General features: G+C 37.4%; 1 protein-coding gene across 1 annotated transcript in view; it reads left to right on the top strand.

Annotated features, from left to right (window-relative positions):
• Window positions 1-265: 265 nt before the first annotated feature.
• The window catches only part of LOC149799711 (beta-1,4-galactosyltransferase 4-like), a 62,113-nt gene continuing 56,375 nt past the window's right edge, over window positions 266-6,003 (top strand). Inside the window, exon 1 of the mRNA XM_089959083.1 lies at window positions 266-400. The gene's annotated coding sequence lies outside the window, so the exon portion shown is untranslated. The remainder of the gene's footprint in view (window positions 401-6,003) is intronic.

The raw sequence follows: 6,003 nt of genomic DNA, 5'->3' as shown, positions 1-6,003 counted from the left end.
AGAGTGGTTAATTTGGTATCTAACAGGGATAACACTTGTAATGGATGATTCGCTTAAACAACATTATCGCTTATAAACTTTAGTGCATTTTCTGGTTTCTTTATTCAGTTATGGATCCTGTACAGTCATAACAATCAACAAAGCTAATTCAAAAAGACCCTTTGTATTGAGATAATGCTACTTCATAACCACCAGTAGGCGTTCTCGTGTATAAAGAGTTCATTTTACACTTCCTTGTTGCCTTTTGCTATTTCAGCTGTTAGAGGTATTAAACTTGAGTTACATGCTTCATGGTAGCAAGGGGACTCTGCGTGTTATAGTGTCTCATAGTGACCATATTTAAGCGTGCTGGAGGAAGAAACCTGTAGCATATCAACAATTGAAGAATCAAGAAGAAGTTGTAAGTACACATAGTGTATGTGATAATATTATATGATTTGATATATCGAGTAGAAATGGCTTTTATGTGCAGCAAAAACTATTCACAGAGGACATTCAAAGGACTACAATGTTTCTTTCTCTGTGGGCTAGCGTCCTTTATATATAAAGTATGAATACGAAATTAAAACTTAAAAAAGTGTATCACATGACATATGTTTCATTTATGTTAATATCTTTACGTAATAATGTTTATATATGTAGCAGATGTAATACAACCACGTAGTTTAATCTGCGAGTGGTCGCTTTAGAATAATAATTAGAGTCTTCTGCAATTTACAGTTCATACAAGGTGTGACAGAGCTATGGAATGCAGCGTATTGTTTACATTTCCCGTAATGATACACATTACACTGGTCAACAGTGAAATCATTACTGACTTGAAAAGGCCCTAATCTGTAGTATTTTGGTGTGCCGAACACGAATATAACCGTGAAAAATTTGTATTGGCTCTCGTTTTGAAGATATTCATATACCTCATTTTCTATGTTTCACTGTGTAAATTTCTCCAGTAGGACTGCAGCAACATCCGGAATAATGATGTAACATTGCATAATACCATCATGCTCACATCATCCACAGTTGATTGCATCATTTTCTGATGCAATGCAATACTAATGCCATGCGGCTGCTGAAGTAAGTTGACGTCAGCAGTGTACTATACATGTGTAGGCCTATTATACTAATGCCAGGCGGCTGCTGAAGCTGACGTAAGCAGTGTACTATATAAAGCCCAATCAGATAGGTTCAGCATTTAAAATATTTTAGACGTTGTGCGAGACAGTTCAAGCTACTGTTACATAAAACTTATTATTTTATCCATTTACGTACAATAAAGAACGGTAATGCCTCGAAAGTGTGTTAATACCGCGGACAATTTTTGCTATATTTGTGGGGAAGTGACATTTGCCAACCAGAAGAAAAGTATCAATTCTCAAGTGAAGAAGGCATATCATCTTTACTTCGGATGCAAGGTTGGTGACCAAGACAAGCCTTGGGCTCCGCATATATGCTGTGCTACATGTACAACACAGCTTTCACAGTGGTTGAATTGCAAAAGGTCATCAATGCCGTTTGCAGTCCCAATGGTGTGGAGAGAGCCAAGCAACCACCTAAATGACTGTTACTTCTGCTTGGTTCCTCCTCTTTCCGGCGGAATAACGAAGGGAAAGAAGTCGAGAATAGTCCACCCAAACATTCCGTCTGCATTGAGACCAGTTCCACATGGTGAGGGACTTCCTATTCCAGAACCTCCAGCAGAATATTCTCTTGATTCATCTGACGAAGACAAAGGTGAGTCGACCTGTTCTTCTCCTGGTCCATCAGCATGCAGTGATCCAGATTTTCACTGTGGTGCATCATCAACCCCACACAGAATAACACAGGAAGAACTAAATGACCTGATTCGTGATTTGGACTTATCAAAGAACAAGGCAGAATTGCTAGGATCAAGACTCCAACAATGGAATCTTCTAGACGAAGATGTCACAATTACTGCATATCGAAAGCGCCACCAGCAATTGGAGCCTTTCTTCAGAAAGGAAAGTAATCTGATATTCTGTTCCGATATTGAGGGCCTCATGAATGCTTTAAAAATCACTCATGACCCACAAGAATGGAGACTATTTGTGGACTCTTCGAAACTGAGTCTCAAGGCTGTGCTTTTGCACAATGGAAACATTCTTCCATCTATTCCAGTAGCGTATGCTGTCCACATGAAAGAGACATACGATAACTTAAGGCAGCTACTGAATTCCATTGAGTATAACAAGTACAGCTGGCACCTCTGTGGTGATTTGAAGGTAGTTGCCCTTTTAATGGGACTGCAGCAAGGATATACAAAATACATGTGTTTCTTATGCGAGTGGGATAGCCGAGCAAGGGAAATGCACTACATGAGGAAGGAATGGACTCACAGGCAGAATGTAGCCATTGGAGAGAAGAATATCCAACACCCAGCTCTGGTTGAGGCTCAGAAAATCTTGCTACCACCCCTTCACATCAAACTAGGTTTGATGAAGAACTTCGTGAAAGCCATTGACCGGACTTTGCCAGCATTCCGATACCTGCATGAAAAATTCCCTCGACTCAGCGAAGCAAAGATTAAAGAGGGAGTTTTTGTGGGTCCTCAGATTCGAGAGCTTTTCAAAGATGACCGGTTCAACAACTTGCTGGAAGGTGACGCGAAACAAGCATGGAATGCTTTTCGCCTAGTTTCTACAAACTTCCTCGGAAATGTTAGGGCAGAAAACTATAAGGAACTAGTAGAAGACATGTTGATGAAGTATAAGAAACTTGGCTGCAATATGTCTCTAAAGATTCACTTCCTTCATTCCCATTTGGATTTCTTTCCTAGCAACTGTAGTATTGTTAGTGATGAACACGGCGAACGTTTTCATCAAGATATCGCAACAATGGAACAAAGATACCAGGGAAAATGGTCCACTACAATGCTGGCTGACTACTGCTGGACACTCCTCAGAGATGCTCCCGAACAGCTGTACAAGAGACAGGCGAAGAAATCTAAGATGTAGTCAATGACTTGATTTTTTATAGGTAGGCTATTACAGTTGACCTTTTACTATTGGAATGCATTTCGTTATGTAAACATTAATTTCTTGCAGATTACAAAAAAACTAGAGCCAATTTTGCAATTTGACTGTCATATTCGTGTTCAGCACATAAAAATTGATAAGAATTGACTAATTTTATTTCAGTAACATGACTTTTGTAAAAATTTGTTGTCCAGTGTTATCTGTGTTCCAGGTGTCTTCAGAGAGTCTAAAGCTCACTCCGCAAAACTGTAAAAGTTCAATGCGATATAGAATGTGCTGATTACTCAACAATCAGGACTGAATAGACTTTGGTAAAACTACAATAATATTAAACAGGCAAGATGTGTTTGCATACCAGTTTTATAGAAAGGAGTTACCTCTCACCCAGTGTTTGGTTGATATGTAAGGATCATTATTAGTCCTCTGTCTTGAACATATATTAAAGAAATATCAAACAATGGCATGCACTAACTACATAATGCACATATATTGACTCTGTAAATCCTTGCTTAAACAATAGCCAGATTTATCACTTCTATGGTACTCGACTTTCTATTCAAATTCCTACTCAGCCTTTGTCACTCACACCGTTCAAAATATCCCGGACGATAGACCCCTTTGTTAACTTCGCCCTCTTAATAAGAGGGATGGTTAAATCGATTTGGCTGGTGTTATACAGAGGATGACCTCTCTCAATTTTATAGCCCGGTGGGAGTGGATAGATAGAATATCAACAGAGAACTGAGAAAGATCATTGGGAAGAAATAATGCAATACGAGCCCCCTTAGACAAGAAAAATAAAAATTTAATCAATACAAATTGATAGCGGTAATTCAAACTCAATCTAAATTTTGCCAGCAAAATTTAATAGCAGTGTCTAATTTCGATTTATTTATCATAATCACGAGTGGTGAAAAGGATGCAATGTCCACGATTGATTGCATTACCTTCCTCTCCTGACCCGTGTATCACGTCAGTCTATTCTCTAGTCTTCCATTTCAGAACGCTTCATCTGTTTCTAGACTTCCTAATCCTTTTTTCTGAACACGTCATCTATTTTCAGACTTCCGACTTCCGTCTTTGGACTGTCCTGTCTCTACCAGAAAGCCGTTTCATTAAAGGACAAAATTATCTCTAAATCTCTACACATATCAATTTCTATATGTAAATAAAATTCCCTTACTTACGATATTCAGAAGAATAAATATTATCCGAACACTGCATACATTCTATCATAATTCAATAGATCATTACTCTCGCTCCACAGAGACCGACCATAAATTAACACTGAGCGGTGCATCTAAATTATCATATCCCTTTACCTACGTTACCACATGCTCGATTACTATTGCATAAAATTCTCAAAATTCTAGCTCACAGCAATCCCTAACTTGCAAGATTACATAAACATTACAAAATCAGATATAAATATGCGATTATCGTTAACTCACGATAATCAGTATCGTCTTAACAGACAAAGGAAAGTATTTCTTTTAACCCTATGAAATCCTACACATATGAAAATTTGGATAGCATGCAATCGTCAATTCTATCAATGAACTAGTAACTGTAAAATTAAAGAGATAAATTGCATAACAATTCTAGCATCAACGTATTTCCATGAAATTGAATAAACGATACACAGTATGGATCCTAGTCATATCAAACACTCAAAACTAGAAGGATGTTCTTTTTCAGGAAGTGTGCGTCCTTAGATCCTGTCTTTTCTTACAAGAAAGCCACCTAATCCCCTTTTCTTGTTTAACGAGGAAAGCACTATTCTTTTTAGGCTTCCTAAGAGCCAAACTTCTCTTCTCTCAGGATATCGGACTAAAGAATTTCGACCAAGTTCGTCACATTAAATTTACATTACTTCCAATTTGTACACGTTAATTTACTTTGACCAATCGTACGCAGCGGTTCCTAAATTTATTACAAGATAATCTTTTCTTTCGACAGATTTTGGAGAGCCTAGAATCTCTGACCTACATTGCATATAAATTTCTCTTTAATACTGATAACTTGACATGTGTTCCTATCAAGCAGTTATGGTTGGTCGCTTAAATGTTTACTTTGTCAGGATAGTGTTGCAATGTCCTGGTCAAATTTCAATGAGTCATAGATGTTAGCCTTTCAAGTTTAACACTGACAAAGGGGAGGAAATCAGAAAGATCGAAGTGACCCCTCAGAACGACATTTCTGGCTTAAATATGATAAAATTGTAATGCTCAATGCATTCAACTTTAAAGTTCAATACTATTCGAAATTCGACACTTTATAGTCTCAGACATTTTTACCTTTCCCACAGGAAAGACCGATAATAACGATGACGAAGGCATGGATTTTGTTCAAACAAATGATTTAAGAAATACATTCTATTGAAGATACTTTGAAAATGTACCAAACCTCCGTGGGTTATTTTCGAGAAATAAAATTTGTGTTCCGGCTTTCAGATGGTGGGAATTAAGAAACTACCTTTTTCCTCGGTGAATATATGCTCCAAATTTGTGCCACTAAGGCAACACTGCTTGAAAATGTAAAGCTTGAACAATCCATTATGAATCTTTCTGACAAATTGACAAATTTGAATGTTTAAACATGCAGAGTGTTTCAGAATGTCAACGCTTAATGGTATGATTTCGCTTGTTGGAGTTATTCCTAACAATGTTCATTTATTCCCTGATATGCGATTTTGATTCAGTCTGAATGAACTCATGCGATGCATAGTCTTCAATTAAAAAGAAGTAATTTGTCTTTTAAAAATGATTGGCTTATATGTATGCTCTCTCCGTCGCCCATACAATGACACTTACATGCACACATACATTCATCCTTTAATTTTAGTGTTTTTCCCATCGCGTTTATTTCTTTTGTCTTGTAATCGATATCACTCAACTATACGGTCCAGCCAGCACAACTGACGTCAATATTCCACTTGATAATGCTCACCTGTGAAATAACAGTTGCTTGCGCAGTACAAATAAAACATGTATTACCATTACGAGTAGAA

Source organism: Sinohyriopsis cumingii, chromosome 5 (genome assembly GCF_028554795.1).
Source record: "Sinohyriopsis cumingii isolate HCF-2022 chromosome 5, ASM2855479v2, whole genome shotgun sequence".
NCBI lineage: Eukaryota > Metazoa > Mollusca > Bivalvia > Unionida > Unionidae > Sinohyriopsis > Sinohyriopsis cumingii.
This window is presented reverse-complemented; position numbering and strand designations above follow the sequence as displayed.